General features: G+C 38.7%; 1 pseudogene; it reads left to right on the top strand.

The window, feature by feature from the left end:
* Window positions 1-9,550: 9,550 nt before the first annotated feature.
* On the top strand, window positions 9,551-9,946 carry LOC116563779 (annotated as a pseudogene).
* Window positions 9,947-10,225: the final 279 nt, after the last annotated feature.

Below are 10,225 nucleotides of genomic sequence, written 5' to 3'. Positions count from 1 at the left end.
GCCATATGCCCCTAGTTTGTTTCACAGGAAACGCGGAAACTTCTGGATAGCTACCATACCATACAAGAGCTGGGGGAGACTCTGAGGGCTTAAATTCAGATCTTTCTACAGTAAGCCACTGAATTTAATTTTATGTAAAAGCCCCAATAGCTAAGCAGAAGGAACCTGTGAGGTGATAGCTTCACAAGTCCTCTTGGAGGGGAAAAGGCCCTGTCCCCCCACCACTCCTCTCAAATTCTCTAGAACATCTCTATACTCTTCTGTCGCTCAACCCCAACCACCAGGAATTGGTGAAGACTGGAGAAGCTGGAGTGTGGTTCTCCTATTTCCCTGTCTTCTACCCAGAATCCAATGGGAACTGAGGGGCCAGGCATTTCCCGACTTCTTCCTAACCTACCCTGAACTCACTTTCATTGAAAACTCTCTAGTATTATTAGTCTGGTTGCTTCTCAATAGTTAAAGAAGAAATAAAGGAATTTAGAAAATCTTTTTCTTTCTTCAGTCTAAATTTCATGACTATTGTCTTGGCAAAGAAGTCAAAGGAGCCAGCTTTTGAGATTTAAAACTGATCAATGGCTTCTTTGTTCTAATCTTGGGAATGCCCAGCTCCTCCTTCCCAGGGGCTATGTGCTTGGGAGGTAGAAGTTTGCAACAAGGGAACTTGATTTAAGGGATAAGTGTCAGAGCTTTGATTTACTATTTCAAACGATTTCAAATAATTCTCATTATAACTCCCACAAAAATAATAATATTAGATTCTTACTATGTCAGACACTGTGCATCAATGTTATTTTATGTTTTTCTTAATTCTCACAACAACCCTGTTATGAAAGTCTTATTACATACATTTTCAGAGTAGAAAATCAAGTCTCAGAATGATTCATACAGCCGGGAAGGAGTTCTTTCTCTTAACCACTGCAGTCTAAAATAATGTTTCTCAGTTTGACTGCAGCCCACAAAAGAAATATAATTTATATCCCAATCCAAATACACACACAACTGAAGAAAGAGTCTCACATAACAATACTTAACTCGTACATAATTTCTTATGTTCTTGCAATTCTCTTCCTTTCTTTTTTTATTATTTTTAATGCTAATCACAATCAACTAAATTGATTTCATGACCTACTAAAGGATCATAATCGACAGTTGGAAAATGCTGCTCCAGCACCTGCAGCACCAATATTACAGAATTCTAGTTGAAATTATATCAAACTATTTAGCCATTTGGAAATCAGGCTAAGGTAATTTTTCATGTACAAGTTATAATTGGGTACGCTTCAGTATGAAAGACTTGAAGCAAGTAAAATAGTGAGTTAAATGTCAATTAAATACTGTTAAATAGCTTTAAAACTACTTAGCAAGAGGAAATCCAGAAGCTGAACAAATATAGATTTGTGGTTGACTTGCCATTTTTAAGTAGTTTTCCAAAGTCCTCTTTGGGTTAGCCTCTCAGAACTTGTATCTAGATATTTTCACTCTTAATTTTGATCTTCAGGACTTAATTGTATTCCAAGGTTTTTATTTTTCTCCAAGGATCCAGATTAAAATGCAACACTGTTTTCATCAAAATTGTATTCCAAATCTAAATAATTTCAAAAATGAAAAACTTTCATGAGTCCCAAATTCTTGAGGATTTGAGTCAGTGGACATGCTGCACTTGGAGTGAGCAAGATAAACTCCAGGCTGATGATGTCAATTAACTTGGGGATGAGTGAATGACATTTCAAAAAACAGAAAGCTGAGAAGATGTTGAAGAATTTCCAGACTGTAAAAACGAGAAAAAGCCAAAAGATTTCTGCCTTTCAATCCAAAGCTCATTACAAGGTTGTATGTTGGAGTGCTTTGCTTTAGGCAGCTTTCAAGTAAATCAAGCAATGAGCCCTCTCCCGTGTTTACTGCACTTTCTGGTTCTCACTAAATTATACTTTTGACCTCTGAGATATTTGCAATGGCACCAGGATGTAGTTACAAATTAGATTAGTATTACCAAGCAGATCCTTTTGACATGCTGGAAGACCTAATCCATCAGTTACCTACTGAAGCCAAATGGATGACGTTAGTAGCTCTTTGGGGTAGGTTTTGAGGTACACAATTGGAGGACAAAACAGAAACTTTTGAAAATATGGAAAAGAAACTATTCAAAACAAAGGAAGGATGTTTGAATGAATGCTGGGAGACCTAGATTCTGGCCCTGCAACTACCACAGAATAATTTTGGAAGCCTTACAAAGTTACTTAACTGTTTTAGGTTTCAGATATCTCACCTGCAAATGTCTTCTGTAGCTTATCACCTGTGAATGGTCTAGTAACTACTGACATGCAAAATAGTTGGGATCAATTCTCTGTCTCAAATTACACATGATTGAAATCACCATTTTCTTCAATACTCCCATTAGATAAATACAATTAAGAAAATACTATAAATAAGCAATCCTCCTGGAATCCAGCATCATTGAGAAAAACCTAGCCACCAGTGGTTTTAGGAGAGGGTAGAGGGAGAAAACACGTGTAAACAAGATCATGGGATGAGAAATTCACACAACCTGTAGAGGGCACTAAGGTACTTTTTACAGAAAGAATCAGTCTAATGGGCATGAGAGGTACCTGTTACCCCCAAGTGAGAAGCAAATGGGAAGAAAAGATGAGTGACAGAGGTATCTTCTTCATTCATCATTCCTCACGCACTTCTATCAATCCCTACCTTCTATCCCAAGTAAACAGTAATCACTGATTACACAAGATAAACTGGGAACTAATAGAAAAGGGAAAAAATTACCCACAGAAAAAGCTTCTTGGTAAGGATTTGATAAATGAGCCCTTGCTACCTAATAACTTCAAGATTTGCCATTGGTCAGAATTAGGAAACCCAAGGAGAACATGTCTGAAGCTCCTGACATATTGATTATTGGCAGAGCAGAGGTAAATTTGGGGAAAATCCAAGAAGTATTATAGGGTAAGGTCAAAGGATAGCACAGATGGAAGATGCAAGTCAATGCCTTACATTGCAAGATTGTTTCTCAGAAAGGAATGAATAGGATTCCAAATGATGCCCAGAAATGCCCTTATTTTTGTATAATTCTTAACAGTTCATAAAAAAAAAAAGTTTGTAAAGCTAGAATCTCACTTGATTCTCATGACAGCCATTTTATAGATGAAGGTTTAGAGAGGTGATATGGCTCTCCCAAGTAACACAGTAAATTTCAAAGCTGAGTCTTTAACGGAAATTAATTTCCAGTGATTTTTAACAGAACATCAGGCTGTTCTACCAATTGAGCATGCTTTCGGGGACTTATTCACAGTGGAAAAATTCTGTTACAAGTCTAAGAGATGTCAGTTTATGTTGCAAAGTGAAAATCAAATGGCAGATATTCACAAAGCAAAATAAAGACAATTTCTCATCACAGGCTTTGTAGCTCTAAGAACCTAACAGGATTTTTCACAACACAAATGGCTTATGTTAGCAGCACGCCGAATTGGCAGTCATGTTGTCTGCCTGATCAACAATATGCCATGCTGTTCGAGATTTATCCTGTTACAATTCCTCTGCATAAAGGTATCATTTCCAAAATGTCCCAATCAGAAAGTAGATAGAATTTGTAACAAAAGCTAATAGAAGAGGTGGGAGCCTACACGCTTTCTGTTCTAACCTCTTATAGGAAAAAAAAATTCATTACTGCCTATATTCAGATAATTAGTGTCCCAAGCCAAAGCTCCAGGAAGGGAATCTAGAGTCAAAACAGGAAGAACGAGTTTGGGTGTGAACTCCACAGGGAAGCCTCAGGCTGAGACATGACGATGTTATTGGCTTCAGGAGGGGCTTTGAAGTCAGACCCAAGATTAAAACCCAGCTCTGCCTCTTAGAAGATGTACTATGGAGCTTCATTTTCTATGCAATGAGAATGTCATTCTGATCCTGCAAGTTGATGTAAGGATCAGAAATAATACACGTAAGTGTGTGTCACATAATAAATCCTCAATAGGTAGAAACTAGAATTTTTGTGTCCCAGATGGTTGATGGGAAGTGGGGCACAGAGTAATGTTGAAAGCCCTCTTTTCAAGTCTGCTAAAGAGTAGCCCTGACACCAGGTCTTGTGGAAGGTCTGTATATTCAACAGGCCAAGGACTCTGTCAGAAGACAGATTTTGTCGAGTGTCACTTTGAGGCCCCAAGAGTAAGAATTTACTGTACTTTGATTTGTACAAGTCCTCCAAGATCAAAGATGGATTCTGAATGTTAGTTGTCAAATGAACAAACGATTGTGGAAATATAAAAGCAAAGCAATTCATGTTGCCTTAGGAATAGCTCATTTGCAAAATCTAAAATGCTATTACATTGACATATTTCCTCATTTCATCTATTAAATCTTCCATTTTAGTAAAACTAGTTTGTCACAACCAAGTGCTGTGATTATGTGCACTTATGTATACATAATATGTGTATAGTCTGCCTATAGTGTCTAACGAATGCTGGGTCTGAGTTGAAAAAAAATAGGCAATTAAGATCTAGGTGTGAGTGAACAGCCTCTGCATTTCAAATATCTTTGAGTATGGCTACCTTTTAAAACATGCTTCTGAAATATATAGCTTTTTAAAATTTTAGTTCTAGCACATCAATCAATCAAACTGTAAGTTGTTCTTTTAAAAAACGTCCATTTGGAAAACTTATGAAAAACAGATCCCATGAATTGAAATCTCCCCGGGGTGAACTGTAATGTGTTCATGGGAACTGCTTGAGAGATATTATTTGGAAGTAAGGAATCACTTTCCTGTTCCCTGAGTTTTTGTTTTCATATTCCATCTAGAACTTGTCCTATTTTATTTGAATCTGCCTTTGTGTGGCCTGGGAAAAAATGTTTATGTAAAAATTGACCCCTCTCTGGCTCTCTCGGCAGCTGGTTTGTGGTATAGATGAGTGTGCTGGTTCAAATTCCTCTGTTCACTGTTGACTAAGACCTTGAAGAGTTCTTCAGGCTCCACTAGGCCTGAGAAGAGTCTATTGAGAGTCTCAGCCTTTTTCTTCCTGCCAAGTTACTTTTATATTAGGTTGATAAACTCCTGAATTGTTGAGAAGCAGCTGTTCGAAGAAGGATTTGGCTGATTCTCATAAGATTTCTGGGTGCATGGGAGATATATTTGCGTCTGGGATCCATTGGTTCCTAGCACAGTTAGACCTGGATGACCTCTTTTTCTTGCTCTGTAAAGGTTTCTGGAATGTGATGGAAACACAGCACTGCTTTTCAGGGAAAGCCGCAGCCACTCAATCAATTTCCATTTCCCTTCTGTCTCCCACCTAAGTGTGGATCTCTCTCTATAAATGTTAGTCTTTAAAATTAGGATTTCAGGTAATTTGATGTTTACTAGATGAATGCTAACCACACAGAGTATAAGAAACTTTGCTTAGAAACAAAAAACAGAAAAGAAAAGAAACAAAAAGAACCCAAAACAAAACCATGAGCTCTGTCTAAGACTAAGCCTAGTCAGATACATGAAAGGTTTTAAACTGTTAATTTTCGCATATTGCTCAAGTAAGCAAAACTAAAACCATTTAATTTCTCTAATAATCTCAGACGTGGTTTTCTTCTAATGTGCTACACAATCTGTATTGATTACTCTGTCAGCGAGATACACATTTAATAAACATGTATTCCAAAGTGAAGCATAAAATCAAAGTTTAAATTACTATTCTTGAAAGCCACTTTTTTCCCCCAATGTGTCAAAACAAAATGATTGTGGGACGACAAAGACTTACATTTCAATTGTTTCTTGAGAAACTAATTGATCCTAGGCATTAATATGAAGAGTGCATTTACAGACAGAAAGGAATGAATTCCATACTTTTTCAAAACGTGTTAGTGTAAAGATGACTTCCAGGCAATCATGTGGGAACAGAAAAGAGCTTAGCTGGAAGATGTAAAGGAAGAATAAATTTTTAATGTTTCTGAAAAACACATAAAAAATTTCAGTATTATTTAAAAATTATCAAATCGATAAAAAAATTTAATATCAAATCTTGATCCACTATATATGACATTTATATATGCATATAATAAAGATTAGATTATAAGCTTTTAGCATTATTTTTGCAAAGGGCATTTTTACATATAAGAGCAAATTTCTTTGCCAAATTTAAGCAACCGGTTTTTGAACTTTTAGTATCTCCCAAAGCAGTATTTGCAGCTATGCAAAAATTCTTCACATCTTTAACGCTCTTTAGAAGAGGTCTGTAGAAGGCAAATTGTAAATGCGTAAAGTGGTAAATAGAAGGGGTGATTCAAAGGAAAAGCAAATTGACATTTGTAGTAGTAGAGGGTACTGTTGTTTTTGATTTGTTATATGCCTTAATCTGGCATGCTATTTCACCCTTCGTGACACACATCAATACCTTCTTTATGTCTGGCTATTACCACTCATTTAAAAATCTATTTTACGTGATTCTTTCAGCCAAAAAAAGACCATAATGACAGAATACAGCATGTGCTTCATAAATTCTGTAAGAATCAATACTTTGGCTGGGAATTTGTCAGTCTCTCAAAGTTATGCATCATTAAACTTTACTGTTATTACGGTGGACTCTTCCTCAAAGTTCAGTACCTCACTCATCTTGCAGAAACGTTTTTAAAGCTAGGAAAGCCAGAGAGAGGCAAAAGCTACTTACAGTGGGATAGATACCTGCAGTTGATGCTTCATTTGCAAAATGCAAATAGAACCAACGCTGTTTTGCTTATGTATGGGCAGGTAGTTTATAAGTGTCAGATTCCATTTATCTAAAGGCCATGTCCATGATATCCACACAAGTTTGGAGAATATGGGAAATATTTGTCTGCTGACCAGGATCCTCCTGCTTTCTAATAGTAACCTCTGACAATTCCAGCAGACAGGTTAAAAAACAGATGACAGCTGGATTCTTCACCCATTTTACACCAGTTCCTGGATTAACTTGTAATGAGAACAAGAGAGGTATTTGGTGTTTGTCATAATGACTAGTTCAAATAGACCCTTTCTTTTCAGCCACACCTATAGGAATTCCAGCTGTGATCATGGCACCTATGAATGGCCTCATCAGCATCAAAACCAAATATTGGCAGAGTGCCATTTGTGAGTTGTCTTCTGCTTTCACCCCCCATCTCAGCAGTAAAGATCTCACTGTTCTTCTAACCATATGAAATACATGAGATTCCCAGAACTGACTGATCTCTTGCTGCTGGGTTCAAGGCCATGGCTTCTGTAGTTCCTTTCACTTGTCCTATTTCCCCTCTTAGCTATTACTTTTTTGGCAAAAAACCTTTTGAATGTAATAAAGAAATGGCAATAACTGATACATACATCAATTCAAAATATTTTCACTAAGCACTAAATAGAAGTTACCAATCTTTTCACCAGAACCCCTTTGAAAGAATGCCTAAAACTTAATCAGCGAATTTAGGCATTTATTTATTTATTTAGAGACAGAGTTTTGCTCTTGTTGCCCATGCTGGAGTGCAATGGCACAATCTTGGCTCACTGCAACCTCCACTTCAAGCGATTCTCCCGGCTCAGCCTTCCGAGTAGCTGGGATTACAGGCATGCACCACCATGCCCAGCTAAGTTTTTTTGTTTTTGTTTTTGTTTTATTTTTAGTAGAGATGGGGTTTTTCCATGTTGGTCAGGCTGGTCTCGAACTCCCAACCTTAGATGACCCCCCCGCCTCTGCCTCCCAAAGTGCTGGGATTACAGGTATGAGCCACCACACCTGCTGGTTATTTAGGCTTTTAGTCAAGAAATATGAAGCTGCCAAACAGAGTTTCTGATAACCATGAGACAACCAGGTTAACAGCCTTGAGGTCTTATTATATGAGCTTTTAAAAGTTTTGTTTAACCTGTACATTCTAACTGAGGGATTTGTTGGTGTCAGACTGGTAATCACAGGTCCATGTTCTGGATGTCATATACACACACAACAAAAAGAGAAAGACTATATGATCCTTGTATATTTAAGGGAAATAATGTCTAATTCTCATGGGTGTACAATTCGTGAGGGGCAGAGAGACGGGTGCAAAGCACTAGCCCACAAGGAAGAACCAAGCAAGGTCAGTAGAAGAGATAAAAGCCCTGTACCCTTGGGATGCAGCAAAATGGGGGCCAGGAGGCATCAGGCAACAGGCGCACGAGTGGATGTCAGTGCATGTGGGAAGAAGCTTTCAAGGCTGAAGAAAACAAAATGAGCCAAGGCACAGGGCCACAGGGGTACTGCCAGTCAGAAGACAGTGAAGCAATTGTCCTGGGTAAAGCGATGTGATCTAATGCGATCTAATAAGAGACTGTATAAAACTCAGAAAACTTCACCCAATGATAGCCAGAGAAACAACACTGGTATCTATTTCTTTTTCTTTCTTTCTTTTTTTTTTTTTTTCCGAGACGGAGTTTTGCTCTTGTCATACAGGCTGGAGTTAGTGCAATCCTGGCTCACTGCAACCCCCGCCTCCTGGATTCAAGCAATTCACCTGCCTCAGCCTCCCAAGTAGCTGGGATTACAGGCACCTGCCACCACACCTAGCTAATTTTTATATTTTTCATAGAGACAGGGTTTCACCATATTGGCCAGTCTGGTCTCGAACTTCTGGCCTCAAGTAATCCACTGGCTTCAGCCTCCCAAAGTTCTGGGATTACAGGTGTCAGCCACTGTGCCCGCTGGCAATAACCTTTCTTAATGCAAAATATTTTTCCTCCCGAAATGTAAAACAAAAATGACACAAACAAACAAAATTCAAAACAGACATGATCAGAGCAAGCTTTAGCCCCTCATAGCTTACCTATGCCCCTACTGTTACGCTACTGAAAACAGTGTCTGCCCCATTAAACTGATTCATTACTCCAGAACATACTGAAATTTAGCACATCACTGCTCCCACTACATCCCTGTTGAAAAAAGTAAGCAAACACCACAAAAAATATAAATTTACCCCCAAAAGAAGTTAACATCAACCTAAGGACCCTATTGTAATATTATTACACTAACCCAAGATATTTTAATCCTCTTCTGACCTATTTACCCAAAATTCCCCATTTGGAGAGCTCTGGAAACATTACAAATATTGTATTAGCTTTTTCTTCTTGAGGTAGCTCCAAGCCTTGAAACAGAGCAAATTTACATATTCTTCTACATACCACTGAGGGGTAATTATCATAAAACGCCTACGACCAAAATCCTTACCCCTGATATTCAGGCTATTACAATTTTTTTTTTCTTTGAGACAGAGTCTCACTCTGTAGCCAAGGCTGGAGTACAGTTGTGATCTCAGCTCACTGAAACCCTTGCCTCCTGGGTTCAAGTGATTCTCTTGCCTCATCCTCCCGAGTACCTGGGATTACAGGCACCTGCCACCAAACCCAGTTAACTTTTTGTATTTTTAGTAGAGATAGGTTTCACCATGTTGGTCAGGCTGGTCTCGAACTCCTGACCTCAAGTGATCCACCTGCCTCAGCCTCCTAAAGTGCTGGGATTATAGGCAGAAGCCACGACACCCAGCCTATAATTTTTCCTTCGATCAGACCATAAGAAACATACATGGCTCCCACCACGGTCGCCATTGGAGAGTAGCAGCCATGGCTCTTCGGTATCCTATGGCCGTGGGCCTCAACAAGGGCCACAGGGTAACCAAGAACGTGAGCAAGCCCAGGCACAGCCGCCGCCACAGGCGTCTGACCAAACACACCAAGTTTGTGCGGGACATGATCCGGGAGGTGTGTGGCTTTGCCCCGTACGAGTGGCGCATCATGGAGTTGCTGAAAGTCTCCAAGGACAAACGGGCCCTAAAGTTCATCAAGAAAAGGGTGGGGACACACATCCGGGCCAAGAGGAAGCGGGAGGAGCTGAGCAATGTCCTGCCCGCCAGGAGGAAAGCTGCTGCCAAGAAAGACTCAGCCCCCTACCCTGATGTCTCCCTGAAATAAAAAACAGCTGCACCCCCCCCAAAAAAAGAAACATACATAGATGAAAAGTCATACAAAATTTAAAAACAAGCAAAACCAACATTAAAAGAATCTGTGTTGTCACACTAACAGTATAAACTTTGCTAAAGACAAAAAAAATTTTACTACAAAAGAATTTTACTACAAAAAAATTTTAGCACTAAAGCTACAGACATAAAGTACTCAACAAATTAATAGTTCATAAAAATAGTGGAAAATTTATCAATAAAATCATAAAATTAAAATCAACTCATTCTCTGGCACAGAGTTCTTCCA

Source organism: Sapajus apella, unplaced genomic scaffold, assembly GCF_009761245.1.
Source record: "Sapajus apella isolate SASKATOON/1434 unplaced genomic scaffold, GSC_monkey_1.0 scaffold36, whole genome shotgun sequence".
Taxonomy (NCBI): Eukaryota; Metazoa; Chordata; class Mammalia; order Primates; family Cebidae; genus Sapajus; species Sapajus apella.
Note: the sequence above shows the minus strand (reverse complement) of the source record. Positions and strands in the feature narration are given on the sequence as shown.